This window comes from Lytechinus variegatus, chromosome 2 (assembly GCF_018143015.1).
Source record: "Lytechinus variegatus isolate NC3 chromosome 2, Lvar_3.0, whole genome shotgun sequence".
Classification (NCBI taxonomy): Eukaryota; Metazoa; Echinodermata; class Echinoidea; order Temnopleuroida; family Toxopneustidae; genus Lytechinus; species Lytechinus variegatus.
The window spans coordinates 60,468,336-60,481,286 of NC_054741.1; positions in this window are offsets into that span (position 1 = coordinate 60,468,336).

The window sequence follows — 12,951 nt, forward strand, 5'->3', positions numbered from 1 at the left end:
CTTCATTCCTATTTATTTGGTTTGATAACAAAAGCAAATTGTTATAGAGATGCTGAATTTGTCTCGCCCACTGGAGGTGAAAGCGAGCGACTAAGGGATCTAATTGTTGTCCGTCCATCATCCATCCGTCACAAATTTGATGACATGACATAACTTTGTAACCGTAAGTCACTTTTAAAGGAAACTTGGCTTTTAGATGAACTTATAGGACCTGAATGTTATAGTGCAGTCGGCAGTCACTTGGTGAGGTCAAAGCTCATGTCAGATCAGGGGCCTGTTGCATAAAACTTTTTACATGAGAAAACTCTGGTAAAAACTGAAAACTAAGGTTAGTCTGATTTCTGCCATTGACTTTAACACAGGGCAACACAGGGGTTAAAACAACCTGAGTTTTCTCGGGTAAAAAAGTTTTATGCAACTGGCAACTGGCCCCAGAAGTTAAAGTTTACATGCAAGACTCTCTAATGACGCATAACCCTGCACCAGTGTCAAACCATTTAACCAAACATAGGTTGTAAATGCACTTAGGGAACATTAATAATTATGGTGCAGTCGGAGATCACAAGGTAAGGTCAAAGGTCATTTCAGATCCAACATTAAAGTTTGCTCCAAGACTTTGTTACGACACATAGCTCTGTACATGTTGCAATGGCAACCAAACTTGGGTGATACATTCATGTTATGATGTATTCGTGGGTCACGTGGTTAGGTCAACTCAAAAGGTCAACTAAGGTCAAACGTTAAAGTCTACCTGCAAGTTTTTATTACAACCGTCACTCACTTTCCAACTATGCACTAGCCTGGGACCTGCATGCCGGTCCTGCATGTTATTATGCTGTTGGAGTTCATGTTAAGGTCAATTAGGGTCGTTTGAGTTCATATGTTGAAATTTTGAATTATCCTTTTTCTCTAAATTTTACTTGACCACTAACAAACGAAAGGGGGAAGCATTTCATGAACCAGTCCTCAACTTTTCATTGGTATACCAGATATTTCTCGACGAGATATGGATACAATTATGTTAATTGGCAAAGGAGATTGCGATATTTCTAGCTACACCCCTCAAAAAAAAGATTGGAAATCTGATTTTTGGCCATTGATTTCTCCCAACTCTCAATTTTACACAATGCATATTTGACATTATTCAAAAGATCATTTAATTTTCTTTAAAATGATACCATGCTTGTTGTGATCATGTCATCACAAAAAGAATAGGATTCAAAAGTGTTGGATGAGGTCTGAATTGAAAAGCTGTAAAACGAGCAGAAATTGTCATGAACGGTCAAGACAGAACATGATTATTTTGTCTGTGTCAATACAGATGAAAATCCATTCAAATCAAGCCCCTGCTTCTGTAGTGATGGTTCTGTGAGATAACATGCTTTGAGTCGTGGTTTGAAATACCTATGTCCATGTTGTTTGTTTGTTCTGCGTTTGCTTGTGCAGAGGTGTGTTTGATTCCATGTTTAAAATGTAAAGAAACCGCCGAGAAACTCACCCATTACCACTGAAAAAGAACAGTGACATTCAATATTGTGTAATTTGCAACTTTTAAATTTTGACCTTGTCCCGCATTTCAAGGCACTGCACTTTCATTTGAACCTAATCACATCATGTAGGGTATCATTTTAAAGAAAATTAAATGATCTTTTCATTGATATTAATTACACATTGATATTTACTAAAACTGAGGTGAAATCATCGATCAAAGTCAAAAGAAACCGCTGAGAAATTCACTCATCACTACGGGAAAAAAGAACAGTGATATCCAATATTATGTCATTTTGCAGCTTTTGAAATTTGACCTTGCCCCACATTTCAAGGCATTGCGCCTACCTGTGAACGATAATCACATCATATAGGGTAGGTTTCATTTTAAAGAAAATTAAATGTTCTATTCATTAATATTAAATGCACATTGACATTTACTAAAATCGCGGAGGGATTATCGATCAAAGTCAGATTTCCAAACTTTTTGAGGAGTTTATTTTCATGAAAGCGGGAGAGATACAATGAAAATAGAAAATTAAGATAGACGGAAGATATTGGAACATAAATATGTAATTTATTTTGTCCTGTGTCCCTGATCTACCCCTGTAATTCAGTTTAGAAAAGGATAGATCGTCTTGTCCCCCCCCCCCCCCCCCGACCCTCAAAATACACTCGATCCGCTATTACCAGCGCCGTCTATGTAGGCAAGCATGTGTTTCAATCATTTCGTTTGATTGAACGATGTGTTTGTATCGAAATATCTCTCACCATCTTATGATAACTTTTCTTTGGGTTCAATGTATCATTTTTATGTCCTGTACTCGAACTAGGCGGGGCCGGGGAGGCACGAAAAGGGCATGTAAGAGGAGGAAGAGATTGAATGAAATAAGGGGAAGGGAATGATTTAAATTTAAAAAAAAAATCGAGTCACTGTCTAATATCAAAAACTTTGCTCGCGCTTCGTGACCGCATTGTCTGTTAAGTATTAAAGATAGTGACATTATCATCGTGTTAACATGGGCGTTAAAATATTCCGTTTTCAAGTTAATATATCACTCTCTCTCAAAAATTATATCTATCTATCTAAAATCACCTTAATAGGCCTTCGAAAAAGACAATTATAACACTTTCCACTCGCAACGTACGAGGACTCAACATTTATAGGCTACGTACGTCCCCTCAAATCATATTTAGGCCTTCACTGTCCCATTTTTTATCAACAGATTTGATAAAAATGGTGTCGAATTAATCAGGACAACAATCTACTTCAAGTGAAATATGTAAAACCTGATTTTGCTACATCACCAATAATAGCCCACCTATAACAATGTCAAGTTCTCTTGTCGGAATGTAACAAATTTTCAGCTCGCACTTCGCGCTCGTATTAATTGTTTCTTGATTTGTATGGTTTTGTCTCCACTTTAGAATGTGCTTAGAATGTGAAGTTTTCTTGTCGGAATACCCAAAACTTTAGCTCGCTCTTCACGCTTAAAATATTGTAAATATTTTTATTTTTTTTTAGAAACATAATCTGTTCTTCATTAAACACGTGCTTAATATCTAGTTTTTATGTTGGAATTAAAAAAAATCAACTCACGCTGCGCTCTCATTATCATTTTTTTGTAGAAGCTTTCTTGTTCTTTACTTTAAAAAGTGCTCAGTATGTTAAATTCTCATGACGGAATATAATTTAGCTTGCACTTTGTGCTTGCTCTCACTGATTTTATATATTGGATAAACATGTGTATTAAAAATATCTTTATTGAAAACGAACTAGAATTATCTGGGTGTGTCGAAATAACAAAATTTTCCACCTGTACTTCGCGCTTGCATTGATTAATTGGTAAGATACGGATTCATTTTTTAAAAAATCCCTACAAAGCGTACTTAAAATATCCTTTTTTAGGTCAGTAGGCCTAAGTGTTTATAGTGAGAACTGCATCTTGTTTAAAACGATTACAAAAATTAATGTTCAATTTTCAGGTATAATTACAGGAAAATACATGAAAATCAAGATGTACTAGAATACTTCAGTATTCATATAGTAACACCCTCCCCACTCCCTCAAACGAGAACAACAATACACGAATGAAAATAGAAGAAATCCCCCCCCCCCCCCATTGACGAAAGCTGGATCCGCTCCTGCAAGATTTGGCGCTATGCACTGACTGTTTCGCTAAACTGTTCTGTTCAATTGTCTACTTCAATTGTCCACTTTCAACTCAAGAAATAGTTGACAACCTGTAACTATGTTTCCTTAAAACAACCCAAATAATATTTGCAGTGTTTCTTCCTGGAAAGTATATTATGAAAGTATATATTTAGCAAGCGATGACTCCGAACAGTTTTGTACTGGAAAACACCATTAAATAATTACGTACACATGGTAACGACAGTTCAAATTCATTAATTAGAGTCGAGCTGAAATTTGTTTCCATTAATAATTCAATATCGAATTGCTTGACACTAGACCATCATGATTCTCTCAGTTGTAATCAGCATAATTATGCTGTAGCTCAATCGTGGGTGTAATGGATATTAATTTTCGGTATATGGATTCACCAAAGTACGAGAAAGTGTACAATGTATGTCCTATTTCTCTTTTTAGCGTAAAGATGATGAACCCAGAAAGCAAAAACATTCCGTCATAAAAGATTATCATAATTATCGTAGCCCCGGGTATCGCAGCTGAATCAATGAAGTGGCACATCAGCGTCCCAAAATCACGTGAAAAAATAAGTTCTTTTAGTTTTAGTATTCTCTAGCTATGGTCTCTCATTTCACCGAAATTTAGAAGCCTCTTCTTTCTAATTAGTGAGATATTAAAAAAGCGACACTAGTAATCCTTTGCCAAAACAGATGCGCACCGTTTGAATCACTTGTATGTCAAGATTTGATGTTCATTCGATATTTTTTTAAAGATGTAATGCAATCTTCATTCTGTTTGCTATAATAGGTCCATGATCATAGCAACGGGCAGTTGAAATGACAAAATCGACTTTATCTCGAAAAATGATTTCGCGCATTTATCAATGGTCGAGTGATGTGCCACTTCGTTGAATCGGCGACGATACACGCACACACACACACATCCACACACGCGCATATATATATATATAAACATATATATATATATATATATATATATATATATATATATTGATCGATAATCCCTCCTCAGCTGGAGTGAATATCAATCTGTGATTGATACCAATGAATAGATTAATTATTTTTCTTTAAAATGATAATCTACATGAAATGATTATGGTTCACATGGAGGTGCAGTGCCTTGAAATGTGGGGCAAGGTCAAAATTCAAAAATTGCAAAATGCCACTATTGAAAATCACTGTTCTCCTTCCCGTGGTGATGAGTGAGTTCCTCAACGGTTTCTTTTGTTTTCATGCACCTAAATATAAACATTTACACGGAATCAAGCTCTGAATGAACTAAGCAAACACATAACAAACAAACAAATAAACATGCATGGGTATTTCAAACCAAGACTCAAACCCTTGTTATCTCACAGAACCATCACTACATAAACCACAACAAAACATCAAAAATGAAGCAGCAGGGGCTTGATTTTTAATGGATTTTCATCTCTGTTGATACAGACAAAAGAATCATGTTTTTTATTGATCCTTCATGACTACTTCTGCTCGATTTGCAGCCTTTCAATTCAGACCTCATCCGACAATTGTGTTTTAAACACAATTTTTTTAATTGAACGACAAGAATAGAAAAACTGCCAGACATACGAGGGAAGAAAGTAGAGGTAATACTACTATCACAATGAATGAATAATGTATGAAATTATCTCGATTACAATACTCCGATGTCCCAGCCGATTGCTAGCACCTCGAATTTCCTAAAAGTGTTTTTGATCTCATGGTTTTTGATGATGATGAGAGGGCGTTTTCGCTCCCACGTGCACGGCACATGACGGATTTGACAACATAGAAAATTATTGTCTAGTGTCATTCATGACAATGAGGTCTTTGTTGAAAGTATGAAAATAGCAGTTCCGTCCCTAACTCTGGACGAACGACATATATGCAATTTTCGTCTACTCCAATCGAACGTATAGGACATTCTGATGTTCCAGTCCTTCAAATTTTGGAGAAAAAAATACCTTTCAGCGGTTCATTCTAATTTGATGGACATTTTTAACATATTTCAACATATTTCTTGCGTTCTTGAATTCGTTCTGCGCGGCGGTAGGAATTCTCGCATTGATGGCTTCATCAAAGCGGCAAACCGTATCGATCACCTGATCAAATTCTTCTATTTTGCCTGTCATACTATTCGCATCGAATGTCTCACAACCAAATATTGTTTTGAAATTGACACTAATTCTTTCTCGTAACGACGCACTCGCAATCACCATTCGAGAATCATCCGTCCTTCTGTTTAACTTTCTTGCCGGTTAAACGATAAAGAATATAAGTGGAAAGGAGAGTATATTCATCATAAAAATATTCATTTTATTTTATTATCATTTAATAAAACATCGATTATACACTTCTGATTGAAAAAATAAAATTCTTGATGATGGTCGAAAACTCTTTGCTTTTACGGAGGATATTTTCCTTTTGTGGAATTCTCATGATGGTAAGTAAACGAATAAAATCAAAATATTTTTTAGCTGCATTAATCTGACTCAAAGCAGATAAAGATGTTTTTATCAATATTATACTGGGTTTTGAGGTTATCATATAAAGTAAATTAACTCTTAAATCTTTACCGGTCCGATTTCGACAAAATTTTAGACAATCAGATCTTTAGGTATTCTCGTTCAAAATTTTATCCCCGTTTGTAATTTAAGGGTTTAGATTTCATTCTTTTGAGTACAGGAATTTTTTAACAAGATTTTAATCAAATTTAATTGATTCAATCAATTTCACATCAATATCCTTCAATTATGGATAGTTTTATTGTTTTATTTGTAGGTGACTCGATTTACTGGATACTTGTTCCGTTCAACTAAGAAAAAATATTAAAGATCTCTGTTTGCCTTCCTATCTCTCTCCATTTCCCCCCACTTCTAAACCCCTCTCCCCCCCCCCCTCTCTCTACTCATATACTATGTAGTATAAAGTTAAATAGGATGGAACGAGTTGCTTAGTGCATGACCCTGGGAACGATTATTTTGACGGGGGGTGTGCTGATGTAAATGTTATAAGAAAAAAAATGGTTTTCACTATACAAAATGGAGCAAAAATTGGTCCCGATTAATTTGAAAACAAAGAAAAAGGTTTCGATACAATATGAATATTATTTTGCACATCTTACACATCTTACACACACACACACACCCTCACAAACTTTTCGGAAAGGGGGTGGCATGTACAGCCATTCCCCACACTTTTCAAGACAAAATCGATATTTTTTTAATCATCAAATGATTGATATTACCGTACTGTTAATTTGTGATTCATATTGAATTGTGGTCGAATTGCTTAAATTTACCCAAGTTTCCATTCAAAAAACGCAAAATATCTCGCACGGTCGCTCCGCCCCCGCGCTCAATCCAATCCTACAATATTTTGACCATGACAAATCCCTACATTTAGCCTATTGCAAATGTTATATACACTGCATCATGCAAATGTTACATACACTGCATCATGCAAGTATGGTTATAACTTAATACATCTATTTAAGAATTGTATGATATCATTGACCGGGGGCGGATCCAGGATTTTCAAAAGGGGACACATTTTCCCGAGGAATATTTGACAAGCCCCCCCCCATGGATCCGCCAGTGCCAATGACTTTTAAGTATGGTTTTATCTTTGATCAGAAATCATCTTTGGGAGCGGAGGATAATTTGTACAAAAAATATAGGCATACCCTACACTTCAAGTTACGTGTACGAAGAGTTACTGATGACATTGACCAAATCAAGCCGTTAATGAAACATTGAGGCAAGTTAGGACAGCAATATTCCCCCACACACTTTACAATTTCATCCGTTAATAAGAGACTTTAAACCAAATTAATTCTATAACAATCTAATAAATATTTCGATTATAATGTTTTTGTTCTCAATTCAGAGTGTTGCCTCATCTCCCAATGTAATCTTAAAGATAATTGATTTTTTTTCCTTTCTGCAATATTTCCTCTTATTTGCATCATTGTCAGTGTTATTTCAACCTTTTTTGAAGTTTATATTGTGACCTGTGATGGCCACCTATCATTTCAAAAAGCACCCTTTAACCAAATAATCATGGTACCTTTTTTTCACTCTCATCTAAACTTTAACCAGCAAGCAGCGAGTTTTCAATGAACAAAATATGGACTTATTTGCTCTTTATATATTTCCACTTTCTTCTTAATTTATAGTTAATTTACCTTTATCACACATTATTTTCAACGAATGCAGCAACTGTTTCAAGGCTCTCCCACTACGCTCACTCACTGCATTTCTTCCATGATTATCATACAAACCTTGAAAGACCATTTTTGTCATTATTACGTCTTCAAACTATTGAAAATTTGCTCTCTCGCTTCGTTCGCTTTTATATTGATGTTTACTGTAATTGATTACTTTATCACGACAGATCCATTGCAACACACATGTAGTCATCGAAAAAATCGCGATAGAGAATTACGCATTTGCAATATATGCCTACGTACACATTGCCCGTGGTGTGATAATAAATTGCACACCACTTGAAAGAGCCTTTTGGACACCATTTTTTCTCCCAACTTCTGAAAATTTGCTCGCTAGCAACTGATATTGACTACAATAATCATTACATTACAGCAATCGAAATAGTTATAGGCTTTAAGTTGAAGGATGGTAGTATATTAGCGCAGTATATATAACGATTGGTGTTGGATATCCCCAAATTTTGAATTGTCAGGTCAATATATTGCTACCCCCCCCCCTCACTGCTCGGACCGGATGTCCCCCAGTGGGCTTCATGTATATGCCCAACAATGATCAGTAATGTCTTTTTGTATTGTGTATTCGTTTCTTCTTTTTCGGTGAAGTTGATAAATGGGACCAATGGATCTTGCAGCCGTCTTTCGATAAGTAAGTTGTATTTGAATATTTTTCTCTCCACTAACTAACTATTATTTCAATTTTCAGAAAATTTATATTTGACGATTAAAATTGCTTTCTTTTATCATGTTTACATTCATAATCATGGACGTAGAATGTTGATAGTGAACACGTGTGAATAATCCAGTTGTTGTAGTCTCGCTATAAAACGTAGTGTCTTAATCACCTAAAGACGATTATTTGTTGTTAACGTATATGAAATTTATATGAACGTCTCATGTCAATTCATTGTCTGCATTGACACCAAGGTGTTTCTAAACCATAATAATGCATCAACATAAATAATCGTAACCGCGTTCATGTCTTAAAACCATAAATTTTAGCAAACCATTTTTTAAACAAATTAAAGTATTCTTATGCATAGAATAAGAATTCTTATTCCCAAACTTATGTCGTTAAGTCATGGATAAAGGCAAAACTGTCACCATTAAAATACATTACCAAACTTACGCTAATGCATATCATTCGTTTACAAATAACTATTAAGTATCCCCCTTAAACACGACTCTTATTTTGTACATTATGTTCATTGGAAACTAATAATAACAATTTAACATTAACTTAATGGTTTTACAATTTAGAAAATGTAAGAACATTTACAATCTTTGAATCGTAAACAATTCGAGAGACAGGTGAAAAGATCAATCCATATTTGATTACAATTATTAGCGCTTACCTATTCTCAGAAACAGATTTGTCAACTTTCTGAATCAGAGACCCCAAAATTACCTGTGTTGCCTTTGGACAATTGCATTTTGCATTTGATAATTCGTTGAAACTATTTCTTGTAAAAAAGGACTTTTTTTTATGCTTAATTCTCTATGAATGTATCTTATTTGTTTTTTGTTATGATTTATTCTCTATGAATGTATCTTTATTTTTTATGATAAAAACATTACATTTGAATATAGCGCGGTTACCAATAAAAAACTATATGTTCTACTCCATCCATTTGACAATATATAGCGATTTGCACTTTCTATAATCACTGAGTACTGCGTAGTCACGTAAAAATAATAACATTTCATATTTGTTTTGTCGATTTGATTATGTGCTATTTTATACTCACTAGCTCTTTTATTGTTTTATGCTGAATTTCTACTTTGATGAAATTTACATTTTGACATTCGCAATTGATGAATTAATGATTAATTCAGCGAAATGATTAACTGTGATTGAATTATTGCTATGCTTAGCCACATCAGGAGGAGCATGCCCTTTCGAGACCTTTACCGAATGCAGTGCTGCTATCAGGAGTAATATTACAGTGACTAACGCCACCGTCACCCACTCTGGGACCAGTGTCGATGCTACTGAAGCCGCTAATGACATCATACAATGCAGCGAGAAGTCCTGCAAAGAGCTGGCTTACTTCCTCCTCGTCCACTACTCAGAGCAGTTCTGTTTGACTTTGCAGAAGTTTGGTCATATTTACCCATTAACAGCAGAAATCGCAGTTTCTTATTCAGGTGCATAATGGGCAAGATTATTATTCATGAGACACATTGTTTACAAACACGACTTAAATAAATAAACATATATAATTCATTAATATTGACGGATATTATTGTGACGTCACACTGTTAAGGTGCCAAGTGGGTAGATTGCATTATATGTTCTTTACGTAGGACAGATCCAACATTTTCTTGATTTCTAGATTACGAATTCGATTATTTTAATACAATTTACATATATAGCAAAATGATACGGACAATAGTTTTTTAATAAGGCCTGTCTTTAGGTTTGGTAAATTGCTAAAGAGTGAATATCAATGTTCCCATTCATTACAATATTATATGAATGTGTGTTCCCTCAAACGGTTATGATGTGAAGGATATAAAATAAAAACATTTAAGTGGAAAAGTACAAATTTTATCATAACATATTTTGATCGGGTGCCCGGTCAAAATAAAATGTCTGTTTACTCTTGTCATGTTTATATTCAGTATGGAATGGGGTGAAAATTTCAGGATTATTATCCGCCTGAATTTTTGTAAAATCCAGTTATTAAATTTGTGAAGTAAGATAAGAAGTCAAAAGGCTGTTTAAAAATCACCGTTAGAGGGGGCTAGATGTCAACTTGAATTTAAAATGCTTGAACAATGCCAAATTTTAATTTTAACGGCTTAAACAACATCAAATGACCACTAGCCTGGCGCAAATTCCTTCAGCAAGAAAATGTCCCATAATATTCTGCACTTAATACAGCTGGCTTTCTTCCTCCTCGTCCACTGCTCAGAGCAGTTCTGTATGACTTTGCTTCACGTAGAACAGATAACAATTCCTTTCAAGATTACGAAATTTGTTTTTTTTTAATACATGAAACGATTATGATGTGAAGAAAATAAAGCAATTTCTTTAATTGGAAAGCAAATACATAATTTTGTATATCATAATTTATTATGATCTGGTGCCCGGTCAAAAAGTAATACTTGCGTGCTCTTGTCGTCTTTATATATTCAAGCATGGATGGGGTGACAATTTCAGGATAAATTCTCTGTCTGTAATTTCCAATTACTGAATTTATGAAGTAAGATAAGAGGTCTAAAGGCTGTTTTAAAATAAAACAAATCAAACAAAAACTACTGTGAGAGAGGGCTATACTTGTCAACTTTGAATTTTAACAGCTCAAACAATGCCAAATTTGAATTTTAATGGCTTAAAATAGGTCAAATGACCACTAGCCCTGGCATAACTTCCTTCAGCAGGAAAATGGGTACAGGAAATAATTCCTTAAAAAGCTGAGAGCGCTGGAATCGGTAGCCTACATGTATGTTAGCACAAGAGCGCCTTGAGCACCTATTAAACACGATGTTCCATGTGCTATACAAATACCTTAACACTTACTCGAGTGTAATTTGCATTACTGAACTTTTACCAAAGCATTAGATAAGCTTCAAATATTGATGGAGACTGTTTCTTGACCATGTCTTTGTGGCTTCTTTCTTTGAATAGCACTTACTAGACCAAGATGTCCCACAGCGTTTTCCACAGTGTATTCACAGTGTGGAACACAGTGTGAAATCAACTTAACACTGTTAAATTTGTATTTTCAACACTATGGAACACATATTCACACAGTCGACCTTGTGAACGCGCTGTGAACAGTCACACTGTCGAGATGTCCGAATAATTCCGAATGCTCATTTCATTATGCATAACATTTTTATTATAATATTAGGTGCGAGTCAGAACAGTTTCTTAGTTACGTTTGATGGATGGAACGATAATAGCCATTTCATTGGCAGCAGTTTCGGTGGGTGTACATCATTCACTATCGAATCCCTCTCGTCGGGTGCAACCGCGACACCGGGGGCTAACTCAAGTCTTACTCGATATGCCAATGGAGATTGTGATGAGCAAGCTGTTGCATCAACGTCTTCTACTACGATGGAGCCAACAATACCAACAACGGCGCAACCAGCAACGACGCTATTAGCAACAACGGCGCCAACAGCAACAAAACCACCAACAGTGCCAACGGCAACACCAGCAACGACGCAAACGACGCCACTATCAACAACGCCAACTACGACGCCATTAGCAACAACGACGCAAACCGAAACAGCGATACCAACATCACCAGCAACAGCGCCAACTACGACACCACCAGCAACAACTCCAGCAACTTCACTGGCAGTCATGACACAGCCAAGTGAAGAACTGGAAACGACAGCATCATCTTCACCTAAACAGTCTGCTACTGCGTATCTTGTGAGTATACTAAAATATTTGAGTGAGTGTCTAATATGTTCAAGTGTTCTAATAAGGGTTTGTTCCATAATTCATTTGACAAGTATCTATTCGAAATGATTCAACCATGTTTTTATTTCATAAATTTCACTTCAATTTTATGGAAGCTTAAAAGTGCCACCCAGACGTTCAGATAACCATTATGTCATGTGTACATCTTGTGGGAAAGATGATCAGATGGCGAGATCCGTGACAAGATCTCGGATCTCGTCTCGTGTAAATCCTACGGAAGCTTAAAAGTGGCCCAAGAAGACGAGATGAGAAGACGGCCCCCAGCTTTGAACGCCGGTGCCTTAACCACTAGACCACAGAGACGGGTTAGTGGCTAGGGCGACCCTGATCCGATTGACCGTCAGATAGACAGATTTTCGACACCATACCAATTATAATTTCCTTTGTCAGGTGAAGTTGGGTTTTGAACAATGACAAGCCGCCATGCCTCAGCTGGATCAAAGCTATTGCTTTGATACAGTGTACGTATATGGGAGAAAGTATACAAATGTGTCAAGCTATGCATGTACAACACCTTTGGCAAATCTTTTATTTTGAATATTTATATTAAATATTTTAAATATTCCAAAGGGTAGATAGCTCTGGGGAACCTATATATATATATATATATATATATATATAT